Source organism: Alexandromys fortis, unplaced genomic scaffold, assembly GCF_014885135.2.
Source record: "Alexandromys fortis isolate MF-2015 unplaced genomic scaffold, M_Fortis_MF-2015_v1.1 scaffold_3, whole genome shotgun sequence".
NCBI lineage: Eukaryota > Metazoa > Chordata > Mammalia > Rodentia > Cricetidae > Alexandromys > Alexandromys fortis.
Window position 1 is genome coordinate 9076791 of NW_026067909.1, and position 8628 is coordinate 9085418.

Sequence of the window (8628 nt, forward strand, 5' to 3'; positions counted from 1 at the left end):
CTGCCGACACTCATTTCCGTCCTCTGGGGAGTATCCCCTGCATCCCTTTACACCACGAGTGTGTTCCAGATTCCTGCTTTTAAGGAAAAAGAATGAGGTATTCGTTGGTATAGATAAGAAAATTGTCATGCTTGTAACCCACTCCATTTCTTGAGGTGATACTCATTTGTGTCTTCATTTGTGGTAGTGATTAGGAACTCACTGGCGTAAAATACTGTTGCCTGAATCGTAAAACACAGTTTCTTTCCTGGTAGTTGGAACTAGATACCAGGACTTGCAAATTGGAATTCTTCTGTAAATGTTTTTTTGTTTTTGTTTTTGTTTTTGTTTTTGAGACAGGGTTTCTCTGTAGACCAGACTGGCCTCGAACTCGCAGAGATCTGCCTGCCTCTGTCTTCCAAGTGCTGGTATTAAAGGTGTGCGCCACCACCTCCCGGCTCTTCTGTAAATATTATACTGGGTCTGAAGAACCAATGTTTGGAAAACCAGACTTCTAGAATCTTGTTTTATCTTTTTTTAAAAATAAATATTTCTTTATTTTATGTTTCTGTATGTGTGCCTGAGTCAGTGTCTATGCACCCATGTATTTAGGAGCCCATGAAAGTAGGAAAAATGGTTGGATCTCCTGGAACTGGAACTTTCTATGCTGTGAGCTTCCATGTGGGTACTGGAAACCAAACGCATGTCTGCCATAGGAGCAGTAAGTACTTCACTGCCGAGCCACTTCTCCAGCCCCGTTTAGTCTCTTTTTATATTAGTCACATGACTGGAATAGAGATGACATTAGTTACTTTGAGTCTCCAGCATCATCTTCTGTTTTCTCATAAACAAGTCTTGCTGTCTGTAAGCGTATACGGGTCACTTTGTAGAGCACAGGGAAGAGCCTCGGAGTGTGAAGGTGACCTGGACCAGCAGGCTGTTCCTCAGTGACCGGTTCCTGAGAGACTGGACCAGGGAAGGAAGATGGAGAAGATGGAAAGCTGGGGGTCGGGAGGTCTTGCTGCCTTATGCCAAGCAAGTTTATTAAGAAGTATAGTATTTTATATACTGTTGGTAGGGGAGAAATGGGCCACCGTCAGCAGAAAGCTGAATCAGATAACACTGGCAAAGAGAACTCAGAATACCTCAGACACAGCTGACTTAGGACCCATAACCATAACCCATTGGGAGAAAGCCAGGTTCCCAGGAACTGAAGCCTTAACAGGACCTTGCCAAGTCTGATCTTGGACAAAGACCCAGAACTAATGTTCTCTTTGTCCTTTCATCAGGGTCTCTGGGAAAGTCTTGGGTAGGTCTGGTTCTCAACACCAGGGTAGGTACAATTAATGAAGCAGATGAGAAGTCCAAGTTAAAGAGGATGCTGGACATTAGAATGTAGGTTGAGAGACTGTTCCAATGGCAACTGTTTCAGAAGCTCAGTTTTGGTTCCCTTGCTGTCACAGAAGGGCATTTCTTGCTCTGTTTCTTGGTGTTGAGTAAGATGTGAGCGCTGATTAAAAGCTTGGCCACAATCTTGACATTTGTAAGGTTTCTCTCCAGTATGAATTCTCTGATGCTGCCTGAGGTTTGACCTTGTGTTAAAGGTTTTGCCACATTCTTTACATCCAAAGGGTTTCTCTCCGGTATGAATTCTCTGGTGCACACTAAGATATGAACAACTGCTAAAGGCCTTGCCACATTCTTTACATTTGTAGAGTTTCTCTGGACTCATGTCATCTGGCCTCCACGGACACTCCGCGTGCACGTGCATGTTTATACGCACAAAAATAGCAAGATAAGGGTAGAGCAAGGTCGTCAAAGCAAGATAAGGGTAGAGCAAGGTCGTCAAGGAAGAGGATTGTGGTGGTGCGGCCATTATCTCCGCCGACCACCCCCTGTGCCCCTCGCTGAGCTTCCCGCCGCACCATGTAGGGCCAAAGTGTCCGGAGGTTCACCACCTCCGTGGTCCGTTGCAGCCACTACGAGGAGGGCCCGGGAAAGAATTTGCCATTTTCAGTGGAAAACAAGTGGCGGTTACTGGCGATGATGACTGTGTACTTTGGATCTGGATTCACTGCTCCCTTCTTCATAGTGAGGCACCAGCTTCTTAAGAAATGAGAATATTTAATTCAACCCTTTAACAGAATGAAGATTGTTTAAGAGATTGATCTGAAAACTGGATTAAACTCTTGAACTCTTATTACTAAATAAAATTGTAAATAAAAAAATAGCAAGATAAAGAGAAAAGCAATTCACCTTATAATGAAATATCCCAGAGGCAGCTCATTAACCTAAAGAATGAGGATTTAATGCTGTCCAGCTATGCAGAATAAAGTGACAGGGAGCGGCAACTCTGGCTCCAGGATTTGTCCTGCCGCACAACCGCCGACAGAATCCACGAAAGCCTATAGGGATCCGCTCCGGATAGGGATCCGCTCCGATGCTCCTGAGATCCCGAGGATCAACTCGCTCAGCAGGACCTGAGATCACTACGCAGAGCGGACAACTGACAGCTCTGCCAGAGACCCCACTGCCTGCCCAGCACCACCCTGGGACGGGACACGATGAGACCCAGGGTCCCCACCGTCTGCACAGCCCCAACCCGCAACCGAGGGGACTCGGATCAGCGGACTCCAGGGCGGACTTTGCGGACCCGTGTCCTGTCAGGACTCCAGGCGGATACTCACCATCTCCTGGCTTCCGAGGTATCCCGGACCCGCCACGCCTGCCTCTGGGAACAGTTACAGGGAGAAAAAGGCACCCGAAACCTTAGTGCCTCTGCAGCAGAGAACCAGAAGATCCCAGAGGAGTCCAAGATGTCTGGTTCCAGCGAAAGCCCGCGAGATTTTTGAAAGCCTGCCCACCACTCTGACTCGGTTCCTGATTGGACAGTTGTCAAACAACACCTCTGATCCAATTCCTCTGGCTGTGGATGACAACAAGAGGCACGTGCCCGTGGCTGAATGAGACTGCAATGTCAGTTTCTCGGTTGAAGCTGATCTGGTTTGGTTTGGGTTTGGGTTTGATTTTGATGGTTTTGTTCGGTTTTGGTGGACTGAACCCAGGGCTTCTGGCAGCAGCTATATTAAGGCAAAATTTCCACCAGGAGGACCTAGCCCATCAAAAGACATTTTAATTTAACCTTACATAGTCATATCAATTTATTAATTATATATCTGTAAGTATTCACACAAATATGATAGATTCAGAGATATAAAATTAAATTAAAGATATAAATCTTTAAATTTCAAGTAATTTTTCCAGTACTAGAGTTTTGGCAAATCTCTAATCCAGCCCTAACAGCCTAGGTATGCTAGGCCACAGTCCCAGTAAACCCGTTAAAGAGATGACTCCCATGGTTAAGAGCAGTGACTCTTTCAGAGGACCTGAGATCTGTTCCTTGCACCCAAGCGGCTTACAACTGCTTGCAACGCCAGCTCTCTGGCCTCCTCCAGCACTGCACTCAAATGCACATAGTCCCTGTGCACACACATAAGTAAAAAACAAAGGCTGGAGCCCTGGTTACTCCGCCAGAAGACAGGAGTTCCGTTCCCTGCACCCACATAGCGGCAGGAGGGCTCACGGACACTAATAAGAGCACACAATGGTAGACAGACATGCATTCAGGTAGATAGAATCCATACACAGAAGATAGAATCTCAAAAAAAAGATAACAAAGAAAAATAAGAAATTCAATCTGTGTGCGCATGGAGAAAAGTAGTAAATAAAGGGTTCCAATGAACCCCAAGTCTGTCTTTGTGAGATCTGGCTTTAACTAGAGAAAGAATAGGGGCAGGAGACTACAGCTGTGTATAATCAATCATTCCTAACCAAGTGTGACTGAGCTGACTGTCAGTTTGGATTATGCAAAGTGATCTCAGAGAAACAATCTGGGTTCTGTAACAACCCTTGCTTCTCTGTGGAGCCTCATGTACCCTCATTTGAGGATGGTCCATCCTAAGACCCCATTTCTTAGAAGTATATTTTATTCCTTGGAGGTGTTTATGAGTCCTGTAGTTTCTGGAGTTCAGAGAAAGGTGCCACTGGGGGAATCAGGGCTGGAGATGTGTAAAGGAGACAGACACAAAATGAAAGCAGAATGACCAGGCTTTTCGTCTGATTTTATTTCATGTAGACCCAGTGAAAATTCAATGATGCTTTTGAGAAAAAGAAGTTTCTGAGTACATGTTTTGTCGGGGAGCAACTTAATCTTTGAAATGAGAAGCAATCCCTCAAAGCAACAATGTCCAAAATACATAAATGTGAGGCCCAAGAATAAATTTTTAATTTTCTACTATTCACATGTTTAAAATTGAAAGAGACAGGCAAATTGCCAACCATCAATTTAAAAGATGCTCAAAATAAATAACCTTCATAGAGTCAAGGTAAAACCGCGTGACACATAACTTCATAGCTATTAAGTTAGCAACTATCTGAAAAATAAATAATAAATGATGCCACAAACATGGAGAAGATGGGACTCCTGGTTCTGTTTTGAAAAATTAGTTCTAAAAAAAATGGTTATAACCCATTAATGCTTAGTTTAGATGGTGTCTTAGTTACTGTTCTAGTCCCATGGCAGAACACCATGACCAAGGCAACTTATAAATCTTTCATTTTGAGTTCATGGTTCCAGAGGACTAGAGTCCATGACCATCCTGGCAGTGAGCATGGCAGCATGCAGGTTAGGTGTGGTGCTGCAGTACTGGCTGAGAGTCTACATCATGAGACACAACCATAAGGCTGAGAGGGCTAACTGGGAATGAGAGAAACCTTACATTCAGTGATACACCTCCCACAAGGCCACACTTCCCAATCCTTCCCAAATAGTGACACTACCTAGAAACCCAACTTGAAATATACTTTTCAAGTATATTTTTAACTGATACATGAAAAGCACACATATTAGTGAGATAGCATGTAATGCTAGTTTAGGGATTTTTGGTTTGGTTTGGTTTGGTTTTTGGATTTCAAGACAGGGTTTCTCAGTGTGTAAATCTCACTCTGTAGACCAGACTGGCCTCAAACTCTGAGATCCTCCTGCCTCTACCTCCAAAATGCTGGGATTAAAGACGTGTACCACTTTATGCAGACTTGGGAAAGAAAAGAAAAAGGTTAAAGAGAGTAGTTAGGTGTGGTGACACACATGCCTTTAATCCCCACACTTGGTCTGCCTGCCTCTGTCTCCCAAGTATGGGGATTAAAGGTGTGTGCCACCATACCCAACTACTCTCTCTCTCTTTTTTTAAGGATTTTAACCTTTTTCTTTTCTCTCCCAAGTCTGCATATATTTTTAACATACTGTAAAACATTTAGAGGTTTTCTTCATCTTTGAATCTCTTCTCTCTCTCTCTCTCTCTCTCTCTCTCTCTCTCTCTCTCTCTCCACATGGGTCTTTAATTTGCTAAGCAATATGGGTAGGATTAAAGCTATGGCTTTGACTGGATCCAGCCCATTCCTTATCTTTCTGAGATTCCAGCCTCTTAGTGGCTGTACTGGCCAGAGCCATGTTTATTGCCACAACTCTACAGTGTTTCAAGGTTCCTGCCAGCAAGCAAGCTCCAGCAGTGTGCTCACAAACCACACTCAAATGCTCCTTAGTCAGATTGCCTGCCTGAAAGAGTCAGAGTTTGCCCTGGCAGGATGGCCCAGAAAGCCGGCATTATAAAATGGCACAGCTTTTTTCCTGCTATGGCTGACAACAACATTTAAGTGTTTCATGGCAGGGTCTTTAAAAAGAGCTGCAAGGTTTTACAGCTAAAGCTGAGTCAGAAAGCCTCTCTTAAATGAGATACATTTGTCTCTAGCAAACAGAACCCACCTGAGAAAATGCTGCCTTCAATAAGTTAAGCTGTGCTTAACTCTATTCTTTTTTGTCTAGAATTACTTCCCAAGCTCTGTCAGGCTTTATGTGGATGCAGTCATCCACACATTGGGCACCATTTGTTGTCAGGGTTTTCTGTAGCTTTGGAGCCTGGCCTAGAGGGATAGCTAAGCCGTTAAAGGCTAGGCTCACAATCCGATTCTGCAAATTAAAGACCCATGTGTTGAAAGAAAGAGAGAGTTACAGTTAAAGAGAGATTCAAAGACAAAACCTCTAAATGTTTTACTGTCTGTTAAAAATATATGCAGACTTGGGAGAGAAAAAAGATTAAAGCCCTTTTTTAAAAAAAGGAGAAAGAGAGTAGTTGGGTGTGGTGGCACACGCCATTGATCCCAGCACTTTGGAGGCAGAGGCAGGCAGATCTCTGTGAGTTCAAGGACAGCCTGGTCTACAGAGGGAGTTCCAAGACAGCCAAACATGCACAAAGAAACCCCGTCTCAAAATCCAAAAATTAAAAATAAATAGAAGTTAAAATATAGCCACATAAAGATGAAACATACATAGAGAATCTTGATACTATATGTTATTATGCTCTCTTTGAATTGTTTAAATGCTGAGGAAGGAGCAACAGCTGCTAAAAATATTTGTTTATAAATTCTGCTACATCAGTCCAAGATAGGTATTTTAAAAATACCATGACTTCAAAATTGAAGTCAAAATGTATGTTAATTTGGATAAGAGGATTTTCTTTTATTTCTACAGGAAATGAGAGGCTGTCGATTCATTCTGAGTTAAGAAAAATCAAGTTTGATCAAGGAAGACCACCTGAGAAATCTCTGGTAGGAACAGATGGCCCAGACGTCTGAGTTCTACATCCAGAACAGATTCAAAATGTGGCCTGATATGATCAAGCCTCACAGGATACTCCAGTCAGGACTTGATCATACTTCTAAATTTTCTTTAGGTCCCCATAAAATTATCAGCGCCCCCAACCAGCAGGAAGTAGCCTGGAAAACTATGCCCACATTCCCCCCCCAAAAAAAATGGACTATGGACTATACTTTCCTTTGTTTAGAATGTTGGTAACAAGTTGTTATGACTAATTGTCAGGAGAAAAGCTAAACAAAAGATATTGGATTCAGAGTTCTTGTTATTTAAAAAAAAAAGAGGGGGAAGTGGTGTGGGAAAATTATATTCTGTCAATTATATTTTAAATAAATTGATTCACTGATTGGTGAATAGCCAGGCAAGAAGTATAGGCAGGACAACCAGACAGGAAGTAGAGGATGACCAATGAGAACAGGAGAATTCTGTGAAGAAAGAAGCTCTTTCTGCAGTTGTGAGCCTGCCACAGAAGAAGCAAGGTATGACTGCCTCACTGAAAAAGGTACCAAGCCATGTGGCTAACATAGACAATAATAATGGGTTAATATAAGTTATAAGAGTTAATAAGAAGCCTAAGCTAGTGGACCAATCAGTTTATAACTAATGTAGACCACTGTGTGATTTCTTTGGGACTTAACAATTGCGGGAACCAGGCAGGACAGAAAACTCAGACAACATACCACCACCGCCAGACTAGCATGTAATGTTTTGAGATGTATCTACACTACGTAATGTAAAATCATGTTGTGGTAGTTTGAATCTATAGGCCCCATACTTTCATAGAGAGAGGCACTATTAGGAGGAATGGCTTTGTTGGAGTGGGAATGGCCTTGTTGGAGGAAGTGTGTCACTGTAGTGGCAGGCTTTGAGGCTTCCTATGCTCAGGATACCACCAAGTGTATCATTTGCCTTCCTGTTGCCTGCCAAGTGTAGCATTCTCAGCTCCAGCACCCCATTTGATGATAATGAACTGAACCTCTGAAACTGTAAGCCAGCCAATGTAAATATTTTTATAAGAGCTGCTGTGCTCATGGTGTCTTCATAGCAATAAAACCCTAACTAAGATGCTTGTTAATCACATCCCTTTAAATATTATATTTGCCGTGAAAGCCTCCAAAGCTCTTCAAGCTTCCTGATGTTCATACTGCATGACGGTTACATGCAGTTACTTTAATGTGGAATAACACAACAGAATCTCTTGTTCATCTACCAAAATAATCAACATTTCCCTCCACCCTGCCAACTCTCTCTGAACTCCAATAAACTGTAGCAGGGAGTAGTATACAGCCAACATTTTAGATTCCACATATAAGACAGTGCAGTGAAAATTCCTTCCCTGGTGAGACTCAACCATGTTTAACCCCCTTCTCATAAGGTTCTTTCAGTTTGTTTATATGGTGGATTATATTGACAGATTTTTAAACCATTCCTGCATCTGTGGGATGAAGCCTACTTGGTCATGGTGGATGATTTTTCTGATGTGTTCTTGGATTTGGTTTGCCAGTATTTTTTTTTTTTTTTTGGTTTTTCGAGACAGGGTTTCTCTGTAGCTTTGGAACCTGTCCTGGAACTAGCTCTTGTAGACCAGGCTGGGCTCAAACTCACAAAGATCCACCTGCCTCTGCCTCCTGAGTACTGGGATTAAAGGTATGCACCACCACCACCCAGCTGGTTTGACAGTATTTTATTAGAATATTTTTACATCAATGTTCATAAGGGAGATTGGTCTATAATTATCTTTCTTAGGTGTGTCTTTGTGTGGTATGGGTATCAGGGTAACTGTAGCATTGTAAAAAGAGTTTGGCAATGTTCCTTCCATTTCTATTATTTGGAATAATTTGAGGAGTTTTTGTATTAGCCCTTCTTTGAAATTCTGACAGAATTCTGCACTGGAACCATCTGGTCCTGGGCTTTTTTTTTTTTTTTTTTTTTTTTTTTTT

The 8628-nt window shown here is 42.5% G+C and overlaps 1 pseudogene; it reads left to right on the top strand.

Moving 5' to 3' along the window:
- Positions 1-1905: 1905 nt before the first annotated feature.
- Positions 1906-2201, top strand: LOC126498745 (cytochrome c oxidase subunit 7C, mitochondrial-like; annotated as a pseudogene).
- The last annotated feature ends 6427 nt before the right edge of the window (positions 2202-8628 follow it).